The sequence below is a fragment of the Phycodurus eques genome, chromosome 14 (genome assembly GCF_024500275.1).
Source record: "Phycodurus eques isolate BA_2022a chromosome 14, UOR_Pequ_1.1, whole genome shotgun sequence".
NCBI lineage: Eukaryota > Metazoa > Chordata > Actinopteri > Syngnathiformes > Syngnathidae > Phycodurus > Phycodurus eques.
The window spans coordinates 11,153,502-11,180,275 of record NC_084538.1 but is presented as its reverse complement, the minus strand read 5'-3'; positions in this window follow the sequence as shown (position 1 = coordinate 11,180,275).

The window sequence follows — 26,774 nt, the reverse complement described above, 5'->3', positions numbered from 1 at the left end:
AATATGGTAAATACATCCTGTATATTTTTCCTTGCTTATCTACGTTGTAAACTTTGTATGAATATGCTGTATGTGCCGCTTTCAGCACCCTTGATTGTACTGCAGGGATAAATAAAGTTACCTTAACATGAATGTTAATTACCATTGCTGTTAATTTAGGGCAGCTGTGGCATAAACATTACACTGGGTGCTAGTTTAATCAATGTGTTAAACACTGTTCACCCTCAAACATGGAACCCACCAATCAGGACACTGACAAACTGTTGTAGAATCATGTTTTTGACATTTGAACAAATTGAAGGCCCAACATTTTCCCAGAACTGATTTTGTTCAACCTTATAGGTTCCACTGTATTTCCATAATGATGTATACACATTAAAATCAGATAAATACAGGGAGTCCTCAGTCTACAACAGTCCCGACGAATGCCATTTCGAGATTACGGACGGCACGCTAGTTAGTTCGTGGCCTAAGAATATGTCGCCATGCAGCCACAAGAAGGCAGCTCAGTTACCAATGTATACATATTGTTTTTCACGTCCTTGTTTTATATGTATGGCCTAGGTGTTTTTCACCCAAACATTTACTCTAGTTATGACTTTACCACTAAGTTGGTGTATGTCTATGCCCCATTCCGACTTTCAAAACTCAGGTTACGCAGCCACCATATGAACAAGACTCTGTTGTAACTCAAAGACCATCTGCATAGCTTCTACTTGAATTAAGCAGACATTGTAGGCACAATTCACTTGTTTGCCTCTAAAATAGACTTAACACTGAATGTAATCAGTGATTGGCCTCCTACTCTTTCATGAATTTGTTAGTTTTGGGGATTTGGGGAGCCCACCTCTCTGTGCACATCTATAAGAGTGAGGGAGAGAGGAAGGAGGCATGCAACTAACTCCCTGTCCTCCACATGAACCCTTGATACTGTCCTATACTTTATATTCAGCCATTGCACGTGTCAAATGGTTGATGTGTAGCTCCTATGGAGAACAAACATTTGCAATGAGTAATGCTATGCAGCAACCTGACCTCTACGCGTATTTATGTGCAAGTGTATGTTTTGTTTGAATATAAGCAATGTGTAACCAGAGTGACACTGCTCGGCGGACTCCTGGCTACCCACCCGGAAAGAAAAATAAACCAATCGAAGTGCGATTGGAGAATTAGGGGCAAAGTAGGAAGTCGAGAGAGGGGAAAAGAGGGAGGGGACGTAAGGAATATATTGGTCAAGCACACAAGAGTGTCAACAAAGCGGTGTAAAGACTTGTCACTCTTGGTCAGCGTGCTTACTGCTCGGCGACTGGCGAGGAATGCATCGGGTTATTCAGCTCTTTAGAATAGGCAGTGCTCCTTCGGCCCTTCCTCCCTGTGCTCCACCATTGTATCTGCAAGAACATTGTTCACCAGGCTCTTTTGTCCCTTTGGAGGTCCATTCTCAAGACATGCAGCAAGACCCCCTGTGCAGTTCGACCCTTGTCGGTCTTCAAACAGCTGTCCAGGATCAAGCCAGAGACAGCCTAAGCCTCGTTCCAAATTGAGCCAATGCATTGCAGATGTTTATCCTACAGAGCTAGACTGCAGACTAGATGATAATGCATACTTCTATCTTTTAGCAATGGAGTCTTGGACCAAGTTGACCTTCGTGAAGGATTTCTCCGTTCGGCCCTTTCCAATGTGATTGAATTGAGCCTAGCTTAGTGGGCCATAATAAGCTCTTCCCAATGCTCCACCGAGCAGATCTCCAATCCACAAAACGGTGACCCCCCATTGTAATGTTTACAAGGTCAAGGTTGAGGGGGGTGTCACTGTTTCTGGCTTAGTTAAATTACCATGCCCTTTTTTTAAGTAATGGCTTACCAACTTGGTGATGGTTTCATGCTTAGTGTCACTTTTATCAAGGGCAGGAGAATAATACGAGGACAAGCAAAGGATTTAAGGCTAAATGCAGACAATTGGAGCATCTCAATAGATATCGAACACACACCGCAGTGGTGGTGTGATTTGCATAACCTGGTCGGAGGCAGATAGCGTAGGAAAACACTCTCCTGGAGCTGACCGTCTGAAGGATCATTTGAGTGATTTATGCAGGAAATTGTATTTGCGAAGCAAGGGAGATAATTTAATAAAGCAGGGCCTGGCCAAGTCCTGAAGAAAAGGGGGGGGGGGCTATTTGCTGAAAAATGATATGACCTCCTTTCTGAGGGGAGTGCAGATAGTGAAGGCCAATATTTACTGTGGATCTGTGCTCCTTCTATTTCCTGTCTTAGTCTTAAACATTATCTCGCCTTTCTTTCCTGCAATGTATTATATGCATACATATAAATGTTTAATATATGCAAATGTAACCTCTTTCATTTCCTTTTATGCAAATGTTGTTTCATTATTATTTGCGGGAAAAGGACGAGAATATCAGCGAATCACCACATAGCCTTAACTATAGCGGTGAATAATCACACAATTACAGAGGCAAAGAGAGCTGATAACGTCATGTTCATCACAAGCGCAGCAACAATCCTTGACACTTTATTAGGTAATTTGTTTAAAACTGTTATTTTTAAAACAACAGGCAGCAGTAACAAGACAGCAGTCATGGACGATGGGCTGAACAGGCCTCAGGATTATAAGGCTGTGTTCACACTTGTCAGTGTTGGTTAAAGCAAAGGCTGGCTTGATTGCACTGATCATTCATTTGGTCACGTGTGAATGCTAGTGCGCACTAAGCAAGTGGACCGTGGCCAAATTAAGCGGTGGTCTGAAACACAAGTTCACTTACAAGCAGTCACTGGAGTGGTGCCAAAAGTTGGGGTGAAGTGATGACGATGTTGACGTATGTCAACTTTGGTGCTGTGCAGTTACAAGTGGTTATCAAAAAGTTTTCAACCTCACATAGAAAGAGCCAGCTATTCGGAATAATATATTTTACAACATTGTCCCCTTCCAACTACACACACTAGTTCCTTCTATTTTGCCAGTCATTGATACCCGATCGGTAGAAGTCAACATCTTGTTCTCCTAACCAGTCCTCCACATAAGCAGTCAGCTCATCATCATCATCAAACCTCTGGCCATGAAGGTATTTTTTCAGCCTGGGAAAGAGGTGGAGGTTGTTGGGGGCTAGATCTGGAGAACAGGGTGGGTGAGGGAGAAATTCGTAGCCACATTCGTGCACAGCTTCCATCGCAACTCGACTGGTGTAGACTGGCACATTGTCCTGGTGAAGCAAAATCCCATGACGGATTTTCCAGTGGCGTTTCTCCTTGATGGATTGGCACACCTGCTTCAGTAGGTTAGCGTAATATTCCCCATTCATTGTTGTTCCGTGGGACAGATAGTCAATGTGGACCACTCCTTTGCTGTCCCAAAACAATGGTCGCCATAAACTTCTTGGTGGAACTGGTTTTGAACTTCTTTGTCTTATTAAAACTGAGGGTTCTGATCATTAGATCAAGTGTGAACACTACCATTTGAACCACCTAATAATTGTTTACAAGCAGACTAAGATGCACGTCCCCAGGTTGTTTTGGTCTACTTGCAGGTAAACTAATGCGGTTTGGTTCACTTCAGCTTAAGTGTAAACACTCTACAGGATATCCCAAGTAGGTATATCAGCATTCGGTTCAGGTTGTGACTTGGTATATGTTTTTACTGGGCAACTTCAATGATAAAAATGTCTGCATGAGCGCAAATGAAGTGTGAACACAGCCTTATAGCAAATGAAGTAAACCTGGTCTGTCTTGGATCAATGAAAACGCATTGAAACATTGTCCTCATGCATGTTAAAACGTGTGTAGAACCCTATAGATTTGTTCTTTCTTCAATAACAGCTAAATTTTCCCTAAATACACTGTTTCACCTCATTGGTGCACAGCTGGCTGAGGCTTCGCTGCTGCATTGTGCTCCTTAAATGCACCTTTGCATGTACATTTAAGAGGCTTCACGATATTGTATAAGTACACCGAGTGACTTGGCCCCGCTTAATGTTGCATGTCAGCCGAGTAAGGGTCTCTCTCATTCCTTCTGCAGCAAGTCTGTTAATGTTTAGAGTCAGGAGGCCCAGGGGACTCTAAATCCCATGGACACAAAGAGCCTCTGTGTGCCGGCGAGGTCACATCTGCCCAATGACTCTGCGTGCATATAGGGAGCACTCTATGGGCCATCACAGGGGCTTGCTGCAATTGCCCTACTTCCATAATACACGTCTGTGTGCACCACACTGGCCAGTGGGCTTGAAAGAGCTTGACATTTCACCACACACTCTTAAATTTGCTGTCACGTATTGCCCCATTCTCTTTCAAAAGTCAAGCACTATAGGCACGTAATTGGACATAAACATCCTGTAGTGTATTTTTTTGTTGTTGCCTTAATGTTGCATTGCCTTTCAATGCTTGGTTACATCATTGCCGTTTGACCTTAAACTAAATGTAAAACAAAGAATAGTATGTCTGCCATTGCCAATGTCAACCCAAATCTACTTTAGGGTCGCTAGTTTACACTAGACTGTTTTAAATTTTAAATTAAAAAAAAAAAAAGAACTCAAAGAACGTTTTAAAAGGGGTCTTAAAGTGGCAATTTCTGAATACAGCACCGTCTCCCTGTGTAAAGATAGAATGAGTGCATGAATGCATCACAATCAAAACAATAATGGTGGAACGGAGCTCTCGCCATATTTGTGCTTATAACACTTCCCCAGCAAAGTTTGCGTTCACAGCATCGCTAATGTGTTGTCAGAGTGGCAGTATTTACAAATCTCTTCATTCACTTTGTTGCTCAAGGTGACATTGCCAACTGCTGGCATGGCATGCATATTCCTACGTTCAATAAATTTTGCTGATCAATGTTGCCTTCTATAAAGAAAAACATCACTTGATTGTCGGTCGTGTAAACGCACTCGCTTGGACTGAATTTGACATTTCCCCCCCTCTTCTGAACAAAGTCAGCACAGGTCCGATCATCAGATATCTCTAAAATATTTACCTGAGTGATTATCCTCTGGTGTGGGGTGTTTTGAGACTACATTTTCCTCCCTGATCTGCTTGGATAATGTTGAGGGCTGAAAATTGTAAGTATTAAACCTAATCCGTATTTCCCGTCATAAATCCTTACACATGTGATCAACGTCGAGTTCGGCCAAACCATGGACTCCATGATTATGACGTGAAACGGAACAATAACCCATTAGGATGTGAACCGAGACTTGTATTGTTGCCAGAACAGCAACAAGTTGTGTTGTTGACGTCTGCCACGTCATTCACCACAAAACCTAAAAAAAGATTTACAGTCGCAATGCAGTTATCAAATAACAGTTTGGCTAGCCTTATCTATTTTTTTTTTTTTTACTACTACTCTTCTTTATATTTTACGGCACCATGCTGCCTCTTACAGGTCAGTCTCTACTTCCTTATAATCCTGTATAACTATTACTTTATGGAACATCAATATAGCACAATAGTAATATAATAAGTAAGAAATAATATACACACGTATGTGTGTGTCTGTGTGTGTGTGTGTGTGTGTGTGTGTGTGTGTGTGTGCGTTTGTGTGTGCGTGCACATAAAGGTTAAAGTGAGTGTAGGTTTGCTATTGGCGGCATACACACACACACGCACACACACACACAAACCATTGCCAAGAAAAGGTGACAAGATTACGCAACTGTTTAACTAGCAAAACTGTGGGTGATTGACGTGGGTGGGGTTGGGTGGGGGAAAGCACTTACTTACGTGACGTCAGCCGTGCAAGCGCGTTAAACCAGCTCACATTCCGGACTACAGACAAACTTGAAACTCCTCACTTTTCATTATAAATATTGTTTAAGATAAGTATTGTAAGTCCTTCAGTGAGTCAGTCCTTAACCTCCATCACCGATTTGTGACTGCGCTCTCAGTATAAATAATTAACCCACAATGCATTGCGCACTTAACACGCCAGTAATACTGTATTCTTAATGTGTAAAGAAAAGTAACAACAACCAAATACACTTTTTATAAAGGAAAATAACAAAAATAGTGTGGCGATAGTGAAATCGTGCATTTCTTTGCACTTTTATGGTACTGCACCGTCACTGTGCATTGTAAACTCAACAATCAGCTCCCAACCGTTTTCTTCCACTTTTTGAGAAATCAGTCGGCTTTGTGAACAGTTAAATGCTGGTGAATAGCTGGCCTGTAGTTGTTTGAGTCACAAGCCACAAATCAGTACTTGGTGAAAAACATTGACGACTCAAAAGTAACTATTGCTGGTTTGAAAAAGTAACTGTAGTCTGGTTACTCTCCCGGGGAAAGTAACGTGTTACTTTGCTCGTTTCTCAAAATGGTGGAACTTTGGAGTAATGTGTTAATTTGTAACTGTACTTTGTACAGGCATCACTGGTATACGCCTGATTTAGTGTGACAAAAACTCTTCAGAAGTGCTGAGAAACTGATTATTGCGGAGCCTCTACTTACTGTTTACACTCGGGGTAGCCATCTTTGAAAAGCAACTTGGGGGTAGTGAGAAATATCCAACTTTCCGAATGGAACGTTAACCCGGAAGTGACGTTTTTTAAATAAAATACATCGAATGTTAAATGTGCAACTGATTGTTTAATCGGGTAACGTAAGTTGAACCAGACACCATATGTCAAATGTTGAACTATATACTGAATGTTGAATTTGCAGCTGAATGTTGGATTGAATGCTGAATTTGCAGCTGAATATGTTGAATTTTTTTAAGATGAAAAGTACATTGAATATTTTGATAGTAAAAAAATAAAATCAGTGATAGTAATTCAGATTCAAAATCTGATGGCACAGCTATATATACTTCAATACAATAGTGTATTTTTTATTTATTTTATTAGATGAAACTAAAACTATTATTGTGTATCCGGTCTTCTCAGACAATGCAGGAATATTAATTTGCTTTACATGAATCGCGTTGCATTTGACATTGTAAGCGCAGATGAAAAATGTGTGCTTTCTTAATGGGCCGCCCTCTTGCCAATCAGCGAGCATGCAGGACAGTCAGTGCTGATCTAAATCATTAGGCCTGGGCAGAGGAAGCCACCACCGTACACTGGATCCAGTGTCGGCTCGATATGGAGATATCAATGAAAGCCTTTGTTTCGCCGAGCACAGCAAATTAGACATGCTACTGTGCTCGCTTAATGTACTCCGCTGCAAGCCCATACAGGCTGAGTTTAGTGCTGGGATCTCATATCAAGTGCAAGTTGAATCCAGTTGACTATACAGAGTTACAATGTGGCACAGGTGACCAAGCCATCAGCTGACAGGAAAATAATCTGTTGTTTTCATACAACTAACGAAAGTGCTGCTTTGGTAAGTATTTAACCAGCTGGAAAGAAAAACACAAGTGAGAACTTACAGTCCAGTTGACCTGTGACCTTGTTATAATGCTTGCCCGCTGGTCAGTAAAATGTACTCTGACTACATCCAGAGGAATGGCACTCCAAGGACAAAGAAGAGGAGACCTTTTTAAGAGGCGACAATGACAGCGTAGGTTGGATGAGGTCAGCAAGGTTTGATACCATCCTACTGAGGCTTTAATTGGTCATGGAGAGCCTATAGGGGCCTTCTGTGCATCCACTGTGAAAGGAGTGAATTACAGGAGCACTGTGTCCTTTAAAAGCATGGTATGCACGGCGTGGCCCCTCTCCTCGGCTCAAGTGGTTCAATAGATGGCAATTGAGCTACTTGGGAGGTGGACCTACGGTCTCGTCCTGCTTCTCGCCGTCTACCTCGCTTGCTCCCAGATCGCCTCATCTGGGTGCGCCGCAGCAGGATATCAATCTTAATGAAGCTGCCAGGCCATTGTCGTATCAACTTTAGACTACAGGCCTTGATAAGCATACCAATTCTGTGTAACAATAGCTCGGGTAATAACCGGGACAATAAGGTCTCACAAAGGATGGAGTGTGGGGACATCTGAATTTTATGGCTGCTGACCGTGTTGTTGTGCGTGTGCATAAATTGTCTCTCAATGTATTTGTTTGAATAAATGTGTGTCTGCGGAGAGGTGGAACCGAACAAGCAGATATACAAGTCAAGGATTACACAACAGCCAAATGATGATGTCTGCTTCACCAAAAAGCAAGATCACATACATAAAGACCACAAACTTGTTTAAAGTGATTGAATGTCCCCTCTGCAACCATCGGGCATCATCAGCATAAACATCCTGTAGCCGACAACGTCAGGCCGTCAAAATAAAAGAACACCAGTATAACAACAGGCAGACTCTGCTTTCTCCTGAAGTCCAATGAACGCGATTAGCAACTAGTCGACATTAACATCATTTTCGAGTATAATGTCAACTAGTTGAATAATATGTACAGCCCCAACTCACATACAGTAACTATTTTTCTTCTGTTCTTAATAACTTAACCATTGTTGATAACATAAAAACAACGAATTGTGGACTTACACTTAACTTTGATGATAAGCGACAGTTGGGGGTAACAAGAGAGGGTGGAAGAGGGAGACTGCCACTTGTGTTTTTCATTTTTCTGCAGAATGTTTTTTGGTACAGACCAAGGTGCTACAAATGCAGAACCCCCACAGCATCCAAAATCATAAACGGTGTTGTCGTAATTTGTTATTGTCACTTAAGCCATATTCTACTGAGCAGGCAAGACAGAGAGTCATGTACTACTTTCCTATACATTGAAATTCTCATTCTTTTTTCTAGCTCTTATTATCATCATGTATCCCCTAAAAAACATTATATTACAATTACTACATTAGTAGTCGTAGTACTTTCCCCACAAAGTCTGGTTAAATAAAAATTTTACAACTTCAGGCAAATTTGACTTTCCACTGTAATGTACTGAGTACTAACTAAGTCAAGGTAGCACTGTAATTGTGTTTACAGTATGGTTTTAGCTCAGCAGCCAGATGGACAGTCTAGAGATGGGGTGACATGGGCGCCTGCTTACTGGCTGCTTGTGATTTGGAGGGCATTAGAGGTCAATGTGAGACTTGTGTCAATATTCTGTCTCAGGGCTTCTGTCACATGAGGGCGACGATGAGCACCAGTGCGCTTTAATTTATTACGGTGGTTTTATATCTTCATCGCGCACATTACCAACATAACTTGTCACTTTCATCTGCAACGTTTCTCTTGGATTAAAAGAACAAGGAGGAGGAGACTGTAACCACAAATTTATTTGAGAGGGAATGAGGGAGGAGGGGATTTCCATGCCGACTTCCTTGCAAGGGCAGGCAGACGTGGTTGGACGTTTGATGTCAGCCTGGAGGAATTTGTTTGCACAAATGGCTTATATGTCACTGAGTCCTTTTTATATTACCTTTCTGGAACCATCTAATTGTAGGCATAGAATTTGGTCTGAGATCATACTTTCTGCATTTGAAACAGCTACGGCACAAGCTAAATTTGAAGTCACTCCGATTTAGGGCTTTAAAGACCAAGAAATGTGACGATCCACTTGAGTCCCTCATCGGATAGTCACATTCTTTTTGAATGGCAGGCCCTTAATCTCACTTTTGCAGTTAAAAAAAGCTTATTAAAACGACACACCAGTGAGCTTGCACTGTACAGACCTGGATGTACCCAAACCACTATAATAGCGGCTCCTCTTCCTCATTATCTGTTTTGACACTGAAACAGAAATAATAAACACATCCAAGCCATGGAGGTAGAAACAATTCACACTTGTATATATGATCAATGAAAGGATGATTGGTGAGGTGGATTCACACAGTCTATGGTGAGGCTCAGCTGGACGTATGAGATATTTATAGATCCAACCACTCTGCGGATTGATTGTCTGGTGGGTTGTTTCGTATTGATCCCAGTTTGAGGAAACGCCAAACGCCACAAGTCAGACATCCACACACACCTTGGGAGTGTGGAGGCTGGAAATATTTCATAGATGGGGGGAGGGGTCAGATGCACAGGAGCCTCAGCAGTCGAATATCCCTGAGGTCATATAATTCTGAATTTGGGAAAAATACAACATTCGAACTGTCTTCGTGCGAGACCTCAGTGAACTACCCAAGAGCTCGGTGTGTGCATTTTTTTATGCTTTTTCTTTAGCTTTTGTGGCTTTTTTGGGACATACCCAAAATCCAAAAGGAAGATCCTTACATACAGGTGTTCAGAGAATCAAATTATGCCCTTGTTATTCATCTGTGAAGTTTAGTTTTAATGTTTTAATATTAACATCGGTTAATTTATTTTTCCACTTCTATGGCAATTAAAAATGTTAAAATGTTACTTCAATCATTACCTGTCGAGTGAACATACATTTTTGATGTGAGGGTTTGACTATGGGAAAGATCATTTCCATTATTTCCTCGGGGGGGGGAAGTGTTTCAAAGTCAACCAGTGACCCAGAGCAGATTGTGTCCAGTTTCTTTTCGGTGGAGATTAGGAATGGGTATCATTTATTAATTATAGAATCGTGTGTAATTGGATCAATCTAACTTCCCTATCAGTAAGGTTATGCTTTATCATAAACTCTGTCTTGAATCAATCTACTGGATTTCCCTAAGAGCCAGTGACCCTCCCTTATTTTAGAGCAAGCTAATTCTCTGCCTAAACGGAGTGCAGTAGAGTGCAGGCAGTGTATACCTCTGTAAATTTGCTATCTTTGGGGTGTTTTAACTGCCTTACTGACACATTTCAGAGACCAACAATTGCTGAAGTTGCTTCATTTTGTTATAGTTGGATTGTGCATTTTAATGTGAAGGGGTTTAGCTCAGAGCTCCAGGCCTTTTCAATGAGCATTTTTTTCTCTTATTTAACCGAGTCAGTCAATATTTAATTGTCATGAGTTTTGCTGGAATATAATTTAGGATTATTTTGTGGATACACCCTTTCTTCACTGTTTTTTTTTTTTGGCACCATCTTGACCTTCCTGCTTCTAACTTATCTTTTGGACCCTAGACAGGAAGTGCAGGGGGAAACACAGTTTGTGGCACAGCAAGTTGATCGTATCCAATTATTAGGCATTGAATTAGACATATGACCTGGGTTGGTTTTTAGGACTGTGACTGCAGACCTGTGGCAAGTCTGAGCACCTTGTCCTGTGGTGGTTTTAACATCACTCATTAAAATGATAAATATCAATCCTGATCCACAATAAAATTTATCGAAAACCTATTTGACAATTTCCCCACTCCTACACAAAGTGTTGGGGAAATCTGGTAATGCTTTGTGCTTGGCAAAGGTAATAAAAGTGGAATCCCCCCCATAGAAAAATATTGGAATTTAATTTCATTTTTGTCATAATTATTTTCCTTTCGGCTTGTCCCTTCAGGGGTCGCCACAGCGGGTCATCCTTTTCCATGTAAGCCTATCTCCTATCTCCTCTTGAACACCAACTGCCCTCATGTCTTCCCTCATGACATCCATCAAGCTTCTCTTTGGTCTTCCTCTCGCTCTCTTGCCTGGCAGCTCCATCCTCATCATCCTTCTACCAATACTCTTTCTCCTCTGGACGTGTCCAAACCATTAAAGTCTGCTCTCTCTAACTTTGTCTCCAAAACATCGAACCTTGGCTGTCCCTCTGATGAGCTCATTTTTAATTTTATCCAACCTGGTCACTCCGAGAGCGAACCTCAATATCTTAATTTCCGCCACCTCCAGCTCTGCTTCCTGCTGTCTCTTCAGTGCCACTGTCTCTAATCCGTACATCACGGCTGACCTCACCACTGTTTTATAAACTTTGCCCTTCATCCTAGCAGAGACTCTTCTGTCACATAACACACCTGACACCTTCCTCCACCTGTTCCAACCTGCTTGGACCCGTTTCTTCACTTCCTGACCACACTCACCATTGCTCTGGACAGTTGAACCCAACTATCTAAAGTCCTCCACCCTTGCTATCTCTTCTCCCTGTAGCCTCACTCTTCCCCCACGACCCCTCTCATTCATGCACATATATTCTGTCTTACTTCGGTTAATCTTCATTCCTCTGCTTTCCAGCGTATGCCTCCATCTTTCTAACTGTTTCTCCACCTGCTCCCTGCTTTCACTGCAGATCACAATGTCATCTGCAAACATCATGGTCCACGGAGGTTCCAGTCTAACCTCATTTGTCAGCCTATCCATCACCACTGCAAACAGGAAGGGGCTCAGGGCTGATCCCTGATGCAGTCCCACCTCCACCTTAAATTTGTCTGTCACATCTACAGCACATCTCACCACTGTTCTGCTGCCTTCGTACATGTCCTGTATTATTCTAACATACTTCTCTGCCACTCCAGACTTCCGGATGCAGTACCACGGTTCCTCTCTGGGCACTCTGTCATAGGCTTTCTCTAGATCTACAAAGACACAATGTAGCTCCTTCTGACCTTCTCCGTACTTTTCCATCAACATCCTCAAGGCAAATAATGCATCTGTGGTACCCTTTCTAGCCATTCCTCTGGCATCGTCTCATGCGCTAGAATTCTATTGAACATGCTGGTCAAAAACTCCACAGCCACCTCTCCTAGATGCTTCCATACCTCCACAGGAATGTCATCAGGACCAACTGCCTTTCCATTTTTCATCCTCTTTAATGCCTTTCTAACTTCCCCCTTACTAATTATTGCCACTTCCTGGTCCACCACACTTGCCTCTTCTACTCTCCCTTCTCTCTCATTTTCCTCATTCATCAACTCCTCAAAGTATTCTTTCCATCTAGCTCGCACACTTCTGGCACCAGTCAACATATTTCCATCTCTATCCTTAATCACCCTAACCTGCTGGACATCCTTCCCATCTCTATCCCTCTGTCTGGCCAACCTGTATAGATAATTTTCTCCTTCTTTAGTGTCCAACCTGCCATCCATGTCATCATATGCCTCTTGTTTGGCCTTTGCCACCTCTACCTTTGCCCCGTGTTGCATCTCAATGTATTCCTTTCGCCTCTCCTCGGTCCTCTCAGTGTTCTTCTTAGCTAACGTTTTTCCTTGTATGATTTCCTGTACTCTGAGGTTCCACCACCAAGTCCCCTTCTCTCCTTTCCTACCAGAATATACACCAAGTACTCTCCTGCCTGCCTTTCTGATCACCTTGGCTGCAGTGGTCCAGTCTTCTGGAAGATCCTCCTGTCCACCGAGAGCCTGTCTCACCTCTTCCCGAAAAGCTGCACAACACTCGTCCTGTCTCAGCTTCCACCACATGGTTCTCTGCTCTGCCTTTGTCTTCCTAATCTTCCTCCCCACCACCAGAGTCATCTTACACACCACCATCCTATGCTGTCTATCCACACTCTCCCCTACCACTACCTTACAGTTGGTAACTTCCTTCAGATTATATCGTCTGCACAAGATGTAATTCACATGCATGCTTCTACCTCTGCTCTTGTAGGTCACCCTATGTTCCTGCCTCTTCTGGAAAGGAAGTGTTCACTACAGCCATTTGCATCCTCTTTGCAAAGTCTACCACCATCTGTCCCTCCAAGTTCCTTTCCTGGATGCCGTACTTACCCATCACTTCTTCATCACCCCTATTTCCTTCACCAACATGTCTATTACAATCTGCACCAATCACGACTCTCTCTCTCTGTCTGGGATGCTCAGAACTACTTCGCCTAGCTCCTTCCAGAATTTCTCTTTCACCTCTAGGTCACATCCTACCTGTGGGGCATAGCCACTAATCACAGTATCCATAACACCCTCCATTTCAAGTTTCAGCCTCATCACTCGATCTGATAAGTCTTTTCACCTCGAAGACATTCTGAGCCAACTCTTCTTTTAAAATAACCCCGACTCCATTTGTCTTTCCATCTACACTATGGTCAAATAATTTAAACCTTGCCCCTAAACTTCTAGCCTTACTGCCTTTCCACCTGGTCTCCTGGACACACAATATATCAACCTTTCTCCTAATCATCATGTCAACCAACTCCCGATATTTTCCTGTCATAGTCCCATCATTCAAAGTCTCCACATTCAGTTCTAGGCTCTGTGCTTTCCTCTTCTCTTTCTGCCGAAGAACCCGCTTTCCACCTCTTCTTCGACTTTGACCCACAGTAGCTGAATTTCCACCGGCGCCCTGGAGGTTGACGGTGGCGGACGTTAACGTTGTTAACCCGGGCCACGACCGATCCGGTATAGAATGCTCATATTTGCTCATATTTGTTTGGCAAAGTTTTAAGCCGGATGCCCTTCCTGACGCAACCCTCTGCATTTATCTGGGCTTGGGACCGGCCTACAGTTTGCACTGGCTTGTGCCCCCCATAGGGCTGCATTTCATTTTTGTCATACAAATGTAAAAAATACGTTAACAGCTGTAATAATAAAGCATAAAAACATGTCTTCTAACCTTAAACTTGCAGAAAGGTATTCAATGTATTTTTCAGACTCTTCATTAATTATTATTGTCGCTGCAATTAACAGCCAGGACAGAGATGTCTGAACCATTTCTTATATAGTCGTGATAAGTTTCAGTTCCATTTCTATAGTTGTCATCACGTATTTCTTCTTTGCCATCACTGGTACCTTCGTAGGTAATCATTTTGCTGCTCGCTGATCTCAAATCTCACGTCATGCATACCAGTGGTTTTACACTCAAAAGCCTACAAATGTTATAACTGCGAGGGCATTCAACTTTCAAGGTACTTTAACCATTAATCCATAACTAATCCTACACGTTCTGAAATACTAATCAAGGAAATGCATTTAATATTCATTTGGAAACAGAGCTCTAGCAGCAGCTGGGTATGCGCAATGAGGTCTCTTTTCTTCCCTTTTTCGACACGGGGGTTGGATGATCCAAATAATAAAGGCCTCTCTGTCCACACGGTGCAGCTTGGACTAGCTACTCAGCAATTACCAGGAGGTAGAGACGGAGAGCGTAGGGCGAGAGGACTGTGTACCCCCACTGCTATAATTTAGGGCACTCTTATCCATGCCATCAGTTCAGATTGTAATTCAAGAAGCAACAGTGTGGAGTGGCTGCTCCTTTTTTATGCATGGCCATTATTGGACGGGGGGGGGGGGGGGGGGGGGGGAATACAGTAGTGGCTTTTAGCACACGAGAGGCCAGACATAGATTGGCTGTCGAAGTGTTTTACAATTGAATGTGCTGAAGCGCTGCCACCAGCCACACAGGAAGCCAAGCATGTGGGCCCTGATTCAGGCTTTTTCTCACTCCCCACCCGTCCAACCCCTTCCACCCCTCCTGCTGTCCTCTACTGCAGGCCTCAGTGATGGCCGGTGAGGACCGGGGCTGTTATCCCCCTCGGTAATTACCACCATTAAAGCTAATCCTGCTCCAATTCTGGCTGCTTTTGTTTTCAGCTTTATCTCCTCAGTTATGGAGAGTTTCTCCTTTCAGAGCAGCATACAAAAGACACAGTTTTGTGAGTTGGTCATTATCTGTTATATCCCCCCCCCCCCCCCACCATCCCCCCCTCCGCATCAACAAGGATGAAAAGTAGTCGAGTTGGTAGACAGGTGTATATGTGCTGTCTATCCAACTTCTTTGACCTTTGTCTGTTCTTCATGACTAAACTCCTTTTCACCCATTTTCATTCAGGACGACAAGACAGATTAGCGTCAAATTCGACGCTGGATGAGAGATTAACAAAATGGAGCATGAATTTATCAATCTCTGTGACAATACTGCCGCATATGTATTTATTCCGGCACTTATTAGCATGATGGTAATAGTGGTGGCTAATTTTTTGCCGTAATTGCAGCTCTATTTTTACGATGCCTTAACTGCTATTAATCACATTGGTGATTCGGTAAATGTAGCGCAAAGATTTAAATTCATTTCCATTTCCTCTGACCTATCGCTCAAAAGATCAGCCTCTTATCACACGAATAAAAAGATCATTGTTACATAAAAGAACCAGCTCCTATGCACGTCCTGCTTTAATAGATTTTTTTTTGTTACATAATTGTCTTGAAATCAACTCTATGTCATCATTTTTAATAAGCACCATCTTTACATTTTTTTTTTTTTATTTATTATTTTATTTCTTAGCTGGGAAGTTAAAACTATATTTGGCTGTTGAAATGAGACTTTCTGTGTTAATGACAAATACTGCGTGTGAGAGCTTATACAGTCGTAATTGTGGGTATTGTGTATCATTTTTGTGCTGGTAATAATATTCAGCACATCATCACAGTTCTACACAAACATAAACAGAATAACATCATTACACTGAGTGTTACATAATTTCAATCAGGAATAATTCAATAGTAAATAGATGTACTGCAAAAGGATGGGACTCTAAACAGACATTACTTAAAAATACCTTTTTACAAAACACTCACTATAATGTTTGGAAATTAAATACTTAATCCGTATAATATATTATATTACATAATTTTGGTTTTTACTTGTAAATGTAAGCATTATTTGCATTATTTTAAAATACCACAATGTCATAGTAATATATTAAAGCAATATAACACCTTCAACACTCTATCCACTAACCCAAACTTTAATGACAAATTATGCCATTAACATTAAGTGCCACACAAGTGTAAAAGTAAAGAAAACCCCTGTAAAATATACAAAACCCAATTCCAAGTTTGGATTTTGTGTAAAAGGTAAATAAAAACACAACACAATGATTTGCAATTCCTTTTCAACCTATATTCAATTGAATGCACAGTTAACAGTTAACACAGTTTGTTGCTACATCTACAAATGCAAGCGAAAACTCTACCATGCAAATCGAAAGCCAAATAACAACACCACCCAGAAACGCTGCCGGCTTCTCTGGGCCAAGCTCATCTGTGATGGACTCTCACTCAAAAGTGAAAACGGGTCTGACGAGTCCACATTTCAAATTCCATCCATCCATCCATTTTCTACACCGTCTGCTGGCGACTGTCTCAGTTATCTTCGGTCGAGAGGCGGGGTACACCCTGAACTAGTCGCCAGCCAATCGCAGGGAACATACTGTATAAACCAACAACCGTTCGCACTCACATTCACACCCACGGGCATCTTATTCCTCAATCAACCTACAATGCATGTTTTTGGGAAGTGGGAGGAAACCGGAGTACCCGTAGAAAAACCACGCAGGCACGGGGAGAACATGCAAACTCCACACAGGCGAGGCCAGAATTGAACCCTGGTCCTCAGAACTGTGAGGCAGCTAACCAGTCATCACCGTGCTGCGCATTTCAAATTGTTCTGTAAAATCCTCTCTCACTGCTATATTGTAAAACAAGTATGAACAAACTTTACAATGTACAATCAAGAAAACGTTCTACTTTTAAATAATAATAATTTAAAAAAAAATAAAAATAGCTAGTGGCTATCATTAACAGTCACCTTCAATGCCCGGATACTGTCTCTTCAGCCTCCATATCCTAACTATACTAAATTTATATTGTAAATCTACAAGTGTAAATGTCAAATAGTAAAAGGCAAACACAACTGTGAAATGAAAATAAAATATCACATTTCATAACAAGTAATAATACAAACATAGAAGCAAGTCAGTTTCCCAACTAACTAACTAGCAGCAAAGGTTCGAAGTTGACACCACTCTTCTATATTGTAATATAAGTGTAACAGCTCAAGAAAATGACTGTAAAATGTGCAATCATGACTGAAAATAATAAAACATAATACTTAAATAAAACATTACACATGTCGATTAAACTAAGTTTATAAAATAGTTGGTTAACTGGTATTAAATTACAAATAAAAAAAATTGTGAATTATTTGATTAAAAAACAGTATTTTGCATGTCTTACATTCACATTTTAACTACAGTATGTATTTTACCTCATCTACTAAGGACCAGCTGGCCCCTCTGTCCAGTTTAAAACTCAAATGCGGCCCTTGAGAGCAAAAGTTTGCCCACCCTTGTTCTATCGTGAATGGTGTGGTGTCCATCTCTTCGTAATCTACCAACTAGCTAATACAAGTAGATGCAAGCAAGTTGTTCGCTCCAGATGGCGCTTCAGTTCCTGGTCCCGGGCCTGCTGTGCTGGGACCCTCACTGATTGGTGAGTCCACCTGCTCCCCCTTCCTCCCATGGCCAAATGATTGACAAGAATGTACCCCAAACGGAGGCCCCGATGCTGCCGGCGTTCTGTCGCTGAGTGACAGCCCCCATAGTGTTCGCCTCCCCACTGATCATTCTGGGCATGACATCATTAGTTTCTCTCTATCAAACAGCTGTTTGGGATTCCTGATGTTCACTAAATCAGACGTTAGACTCCACACTGAAGGTAAATAACATGAATTACGCATCTCACAAATACGGCGTCAGTGGCAGAATGCGTTGCATGTTTGTCGACAAGGTAAATCAAAGCTCATATTTATTGATTCAAAGCAATAGTAAGTTATAATTGAGAACTTTACTTTTGCTCCCAGGCTACCCCTACACAAATAACAGTTGGCAGGATTATAAGACACTATAACACCATGCAGTGATATAAACTCTCATAATTTGAGCATGGGGCAAAGTTAGTACAAGTGTTGGAGATGACTCAGAACACTAGTGTTAACAGATGCTAGCTCTTTCAAAACACAGAGAGGTGTCCTGGCTGGTACCCAATATTATAGACCCATAGATAAGTAGTTGTTTTGAAATCTGTGTTGCAAAAATGATTGCGGAACGCTGCCTTGCAGAACATCAGCAAATCAGCTGATCGCGTGGTCCCATACGGTAATTCTTTAAGTACGGTATATACGTATCTACGGTATATGTTTCACTGCATTTCCCCCCCCCCCCTTACCACTATATAACAAAACTAATGACGCAGAACAAATTTCCTTGTTTATCCGTGACTTCGTAAATGTTGTACTAGCCAAATACACGCACATTTCCCAAAATTTACAGTTGACAAATGACCGTCCAAAACATCAAAGGGTAGTATGATACTCTTTCAAAACCCTAGAATAACCTGAATTGTATATTTTTCTGTCATTCTGCCAATGTCATGTATATTAATTGATTTCACACATTTCTTTGGACCAGTCACTAGCCTGGTTGCTTGTGGTAGTAACCTGACCGGCATGATGGCTCAAATGTTCTTTTGCTTCCAGTAATTTTATGAAATTTATAAACTACAAATGCCTCTTTACTGTGCTATCTTTATGCTATATACTTTTCTAATGTATTTTAAAAATCTTTGTCGTGTTTGTCCATTCTAAGCTCTTAATGTTTTTTTTTTATGCTTGTTTTGAGTGCCAAATGTTATAATTTAACTTTGGAATTAATACATTCAAAAATAATTAACATCGTTATCAGTTTCTGTGCTTAGCAAACTTTCCGACGATACCAACCATTCTAAAATAGGATAAAGATAAGGAAAGTGATGAAAGTTTGATGTTCGGATTTAACAAAAAGGTCACACCTACAGTAAAATCTTGAAACCTATTGACTTACTAATAAAAACTTAGCCAGGAATTGGTGCATTTTCACTGGTTTTAAAGATTACTAACTTTCATATTTATTACATTATAATGAAATATCACTGGAATCATCTTTCAAAGGTCTGTTTTATAATGCCGGTCGCATGTAAATGAGAAAACCAGAATCTTTGAAATGTTACACACAAACGTAATTTAAATTCATCCAGTGAGATCGGTGGGTCGGGGAAAAAAAAGAGCCCAGAATTGTTATGTGCACCCTATAAATCTATTGTTAAATGGAATGTGTTAGTCGAGACCATAGGTGTCAAACTCAAGGCTCGGGAGCCAGATGGGGCCCGCCACATCATTTTGTGTGGCCCGCGAAAGCAAATCATGCTCATCAACTTCCGTGATTTTTGCTAAAATCTGTATCCAAATTCCAAATTGTCATAATCGCTCCATTTTCTGAGCCGCTTCTCCTCACTAGGGTCGCGGGCTTGGTGAAACCTATCCCAGCTATCATCGGGCAGGAGGTGGGGTAGACCTTGAACTGGTCGCCAGCCAATCGCAGGGCACATACAAACAAACAACGATTCACACTGACATTCACACCTACGGACAATTTAGAGTTGTCAATTAACCTACCATGCATGTTTTTGGGATGTGGGAGGAAACCGGCGTGCCTGGAGAAAACCCACGCAGGCACGGGGAGAACATGCAAACTCCACACAGCCGGGGCCGGGGATTGAACCCCGGTCCTCAGAACTGTGAGGCAGACGCTCTAACTAGTCTCCACTGTGCCGCCAAATTGTCATAATAATAAACCATAATGTTTATGTTATCTACTGATTTCAAAACTAGTTATCCCTCAATGTGTTGTGTCATGGTAATATGTTTTGGTGATGATTAAACATTTATATGGTTTCACTGTTCTAACGGCCCTCTGAGGGAAATCATAACGACAATGTGGCCCGAGACAAAAAAAGAGTTTGACACCCCTGGTCTAGACTGTTATAGATATGACCTCAATCCTTTAGAATCGTGCAGAAATATTGTATTTCGTCAACATTGTCAGGGATATCAATGGTTTTCCTTAATTTGTACTATTACCACCAAGACAACTTCTTACTCTCTTGCCACTTTCTTGTGTCCCATCCTGCCAGAAAATACCCATTCGAATAATAACAATTCACTTTTACTGACTACACCTGATGGTGTAGTGGTACACTCGCCTGACTTTGATGCGATCAGCGTGGGTTCAGTTCCCACTCAATGACGGTGTGAATGTGAGTGCAAATGCTTGTCCGTGTTTATATGTGCCCTGCGACTGACTGGCGACCAGTTCAGGGTGTCGTCCGCCTTTCGCCCGAAGCCAGCTGGGATAGGCTCCAGCCCCCGGAACTCTAACCAGGATAAGCGGTGTTGAAAATGGATGGATGGATGAAAACTTGGCCTTGGTATGGATCAGTTAGGTAACTGTATATAATAAGCAATGTCAAAATTGTGAATGGTGTGACCAAACACAATTGAGTTTGAGAAAACTACATGCCCAAGGACTTAAGCCTGTCAGACAATTAACTATCCCACAGTTATTTCATAGTTGTTTCATAACACTGAAAATGTGGTTGTCAATATGATATATTTGCAGCAAAATCTGCCATTCTGAACGGACACTGTAGTTTTTAGCTAGACTGTATATGATGAATGTAATACAATACTCCCAATAAATAAAGAAGAGAGGGAAGTTATGTTGAATTGACAGCATTGTCGAATCATGTTTGAGTGACAGGGCGAGGGCGAGTGGTCAAAACTTTTGAGCTTTCAGCAAGATGGTCCCAGATGGTTTGGCCAGATGGTTTGCTTCAGGTGTCTGTGGATACAGTATGTGTGTGTATCTTGTATACTGTATTCGTGTGTGTCAAGGAGGAGGGGAAGCAGACGCATTGGTCTCTCAGAGGAACAGTGCACACACATGCGCACACACACACACACACACACACAGTAGCTAATGGTGACGCTTCTACCAGCACCCGCGGGCATCCTTGGGCAATATGCTGGCACAGCACCTTCAGCAATAGTGCCAGTCATCATTCAGGCCACAGGCAGTAATAGCCATAAAGGAGACAGTTTAGCTTTTTTTTCATTACTTTTAATTTTTTATTTATTTGCGAAAGGTACATGTTAGATCATATGAGCAGCACAATGTAATGTAATGTCAAGAGAAAAATGGTAATATGTCAAAAGTTGTAATTCTACAGAAATTAAGTTGTATTTTGGGAAGAACAAAAGTTGTAATCCTACCAGAGTTAAGGTTTTTTTCTCCAAGGAAAAAGTAGTAAGATTATGATCCTGAATGTATACCTGCATTAAGATGAACAATGTTGAGGATCTGATCAGCCTTTGCAAAAAATATCATCATTTTAAAAAGTTTGTGGATTACCTGGAAAAATTAAGGTTAAATACATGAAATAAACAATAAAATCGTATGGTTGGCAGATTTAAAAATAACTATTTGCGCTTTTGGTAAATAAATTAAGAATATTGTCTGGGTTCTTTTTTTTGCCAAAAATACACTTTTTTCTGGTAAAATGACATCTTTTCTTGTAGTATAATTACTATTCCAGTTCAGCTCTAATACTTCCAGAATCCACCATGCACCTTTCAAAAAATGATTTTAAATGCAACTTGTTCCTTTCAAGTAAATATGTTTTTGAGTTTGAACATCTATTTTGTTTAAATTTAAAAACACAAGTATTTACCCGTTTTTCAGCTCAATTGTAATACTCCTCCGCAGAATTCCCAATGTTCCTCCTCAATAAAGAAATTGATTTAGTAAAGGATATATATTAAGGACATAACATTACAATTGTATTCTTGTTGTAAAATCATTTATTTTTGTCCAATCTGGCCCTAATACTACTTTGTAGAATCCACCATGTTACTTTCAATGAATACATTTTAAAAACCTTCTCAAAGAGATTAACAATGTAATCTGGGCATTTATAGTCCATCATAAAATCCACCATCTGCCTTTGGATAAATACATTACGTATAAATGTCTTTTTTCCCTTAAAAAAATACTAAGACTTTATACTCGTATAATTATTTTATTTTCTGTTTAATTTGGCCCTTATCCTACAGGGTGTTGCAAAAGTCGCTATATACTTCCTTTTTTCTCTAATTTGTTTCAGGTATCATTCGGACTGATGTTAGGCTGTCAGCATTTGACAGCTTAGGCCTGCAGATTTTGAAAGCATATCATTCCCTTGCCCATGGCTCACCAATTGAAATTGGAACAGCATTGCATAATTGTTGCCTGTGAAGAAGTTCTTCTGTCACCGACTGCTGTTCAGCGGCAGTTTTCGAAGCTTTATGGCCGTCACACTCCTCCAATGCATAGTTTAATTTACGCTATTTATGGCAGGTTTCTCGAAACAGGATCTGTTCTTGACAAAGCACACAACGGAAGGCTTGCGCTACAGCCACTGATGAAAATACCAAAATTCTAGAGCAGGTGTTTTCACAGAGCCAGGGAAAGTCTCTCTGTAGGCGGTGTGACGTCAATTAAGCATGTCAAACGGGCACTGAACTGCATAAAAACTTGCAACAATATTTTTATGTCAGTCAATGAGCTATGGGCAAGGGATGATATGCTAACAAAGACTGCAAAGTCTAAAACTGCCAAATGCTGATCTGTTCGAAAGATACATGGAATGAAATTTAAAAAAAAAAAGCGTATTGTGAGTTTTGAGAGACCCTATACTTTGTCCAAAGTTTTTTTTAGCCACCATGTTCATTGCAATGGATGAATAAACTTTTCTTTCTTTTAATTATGAATAAAGGGCACAAATAGTCCATCGTAGAATCCTAAAAAAATAAATAAATACAACTTGTTTCTCACAATATTAAGACTTTTACTGTGATTATTTTCTTTCCTGTTTGGTCCTAATGTATTTATAGAATCCACTGTGTTCCTTTCAATGCATACATTAAAAGACAAAATATTTTTTTCAGAACATTACGACTTTCCTGCTTTGACCTAATACTGGTTCATAAAATGCACCATGTTCTTTTCGATATATAAATACAAACTTTTTTTTTTCTTTTGTATTTGTCTCCTTTTCAGTGTGGGCCTAATATTCCTTTGTCGGGCTTGTTTCTTCGAGGGAGCGCATATAAATAATAAATTTGGCATTTTTGTGAGCTGTCAAGCAATTCTCGCAAGACCTCACACCCACCTTAAAATTGACAAATTATTTCAATTTACAGCAGCAGCCTTGAGCACTTGTGTGTGTTTGATGCTGTTCCAGTCTTTCTAATTACTGCAACCATTTTGACACGAAGAGACTTTGTTTAATGCTGTTGTCACCTCATTGCAGGCAATTTGTGACCACAAGGCATTTGGATTGTTATGGTGCCGTTGTATATATTTTTCTTAACTGCGAGGAGAAAGTGTGTTTCTTATTCTGTGGAGATTAGCCATCTGGCTGTGGGATGCAGGGATCTCTCTGCTTGTTAGTGACTCGCTTTCACAGTTTCTCCCTCCACCGAGCTCAAAGCGTACTGAGTGACACTGCTGCCCACTCACACTGACAAAAATACTCCACTAACGGGATGGCATATGTGAGGCATTCACCGCAGGTTCTTTGGTTTTGTGTGTGTGTGTGCGTTAACAAAAAGTCAAAAGAAAGATGGCAAACTGTGTCTTTTTTGTCCTTTTCCATAGTTTATGGGAGATGGGGAAATTAAAAGAGAAGTTGTGCAGATGTCTTTCCTCGATAAACTGGATTCTCATGTCAAAGTCCAGGACATCTTCCCTCCAAGGGTTTGTGTGTGTGAATATTTGTCCAAACTTGGCGGTGAAAGGCACGAGTGCTGAGCACATGTGGGAAAAGGTAGGCTGAAATATGTCGGACAAATTGGACCTTGTCAGCTGGCGCCTGCAAAGCTCTTCAGATGGTCTAATTGAAGCTGACACGGCTTTAGGTCTGCGGCTTCCTCTTTGGCTCGGCCTCTATTTGTCTTCTCGCTCATGTTAGAGACATTATTGCTCTCATTGTCCTGCTGAGCCTCTAAAAAAACATGAATCCCATTAATGAAGCCTTCATTGGCAGATGATGCAGTATCAGATTGGAAATAAACTTCTCTCCTTACCAGAGAGTGGGAAGAGATTTTGGGAAGAATGAAATGTCCACAAATACTGATCCAAACGAACGTCAGAAGAGTACATTTGGCAGGAATAGAATCAAGGAGTTGAAATACGAGAAATGATCAGTGGAATACTGATAATGGGATATTGTTTTTGTGTCCTAAAAATAACTTGACAACAGATAAAACATTCTAATTGACTTTTTAAGTTATAGAGATATTCCACACATTGTACATGGTCAATCTAATGCCATCCAATATACAAGAACTCTGTTTGACAGTTCTGAATCATACTGCTGCACAGTTTTGCACAATTTCACACTCTCTTGAATGACACTGTAGTAGACCTCAGCCAAGACCCAACCCATAATAACAGTGGAAATTAATTTTTGGCTTGCTTCACTTACGTTGGTTTGTCCATCTTTTCATTAGTTAGCAGGCTAACTCCTTGTTTAAGGCACATCCATGAGACATTAGGAATAGTCATGGTGCTATTTCGTAGCTAATCAAAAGGCTAATTCCTGTATTTGGACCTTCTTAACCAGGATCCTCACTTTGCAATGTATTTATTGTACAGTATTTTATTCAAGTTGTATTTATCCAGGTAAGGTAATTGATAGCAGATTTTCATTTGGAAAGCGTATATGGCAGCAGACAGCAGAGTGAAACAAAGCAAAATAAAAGACAAACAAATACATAAGACAAGAAACTGTACAGTGTGACAGTTACATAGTTACACAATACATTACATCATATGGTGAATAGAAGGTTCTAACCAGGCTAAAAACAGGTGCCATGATCATATACAGTATCTACTGTATGCCTCGCTAACTTTTTAAATTATGATATTGGGATGAATGCTGTGAGTTTTACTATTTGTTGCAGAATGTTCCAGTTGTTTGGGGCATAAAATCGAAAAGAAGATCAAAAGTAGAGCAGACAGATTGATGAAACTGCTGGAACGGGTCGCGGTACCTATTGTGAGAAGAAAGAAGATATTGGGTGGGGTCTTGCGAATGAATGCTTTATAGATGGACCAGTGAATTTACATTATCTGCCTGAGTGAAGAGAGGGCCAGTTAACCAGGGAGTACAGTTCACAGTGGTGAGTATTAAAGGTAGCAGTGTATCTTATCATTATTGTTCATGGTATAGTCTCAATACACCAACATCAAATTTCAATATTGTCATTCTCCCCCATGTACTGTACACTATACTTTAACTGCAAAAATACCAATAGAAGAACATGAAGTATCCATAAAACATTTTGTGATTGTTTCATTTAAGTTTTACTTCATGGTTTCTATCTTGACAGAGCATCTATTCATATTATGGTTAAATGCAGAGAAACAGCAAGAAATCCGGTTAAACAGGGCAAAACGAAAAAATTGTGGAGCAATCACATAAGATGTTAATCGTTAAAGAGGCTTCGTTCACATTTACTGTACATCTGCTCTAATACAATGTCATTGACAACATGTTATACTGTAAGTCTCCAGACTAATTCATCAGAGGCTGTTTATGTGCTTTGGTGCTGCTGTTTTGGTTAGCAACAGACTTCAAATGGGCTCCGAATTTAACTCTTTATAGTCTGTGTGTGAACAAGATTTTATGAAATGAAATGATTACAGTGACCCAAGTTTTTTTTTTTTTTTTTTTTTTTCCTGATAGTAAAAGGAGGCATTGCACCCAGCGACTAATTAGGACATGGCATTAATTAGAGCGAGGGAAAACATTTATGAAGTAAAGAATAAGAATTGTAAAAGTAACTAAAAAACATTTTAGGGTAATTGAAAACTAGATTGTCCATAGGTGTGAATGTGAGCGTCAATGGTTCTTTGTCTATACACTAAAAAAGGTATTTTAAATTTACTTAATTTGAACATGTACAACAGTTGCACATGAATAAAATGTGGCAAATTGATTATTTACATTTATTTTATTTATTTATTAATATTTTGTTATTTTTGAGGAGACGAGAAGACAATTGCCGTAATTTCCCATGTATAATGCACATTTTTCAACCCCCAAAAATGTCAAAAATCAATGGTGCGCATTATACATAGGTATAGGGGAAAATGGGGAGAAAAAAAACTTTCCCATTTTATAAATGTATGCCGCCATCTAGAGGTTATGAAAAAGCGGTACACCTTCTTTAAATATGCCACTGTCACATAGAGGTTATGAGAAAGGTGCACACTTTCCTTCTAATATGCCAGCGCCACATAGAGGCTATGAAAAAGGTGAAGCCTACACTTGCATTCCAATATGAAAGGGGTACGTATGACTGCATATGTACAGTTGTGCTCCTAAGTTTACATACCCTGGCAGAATTTG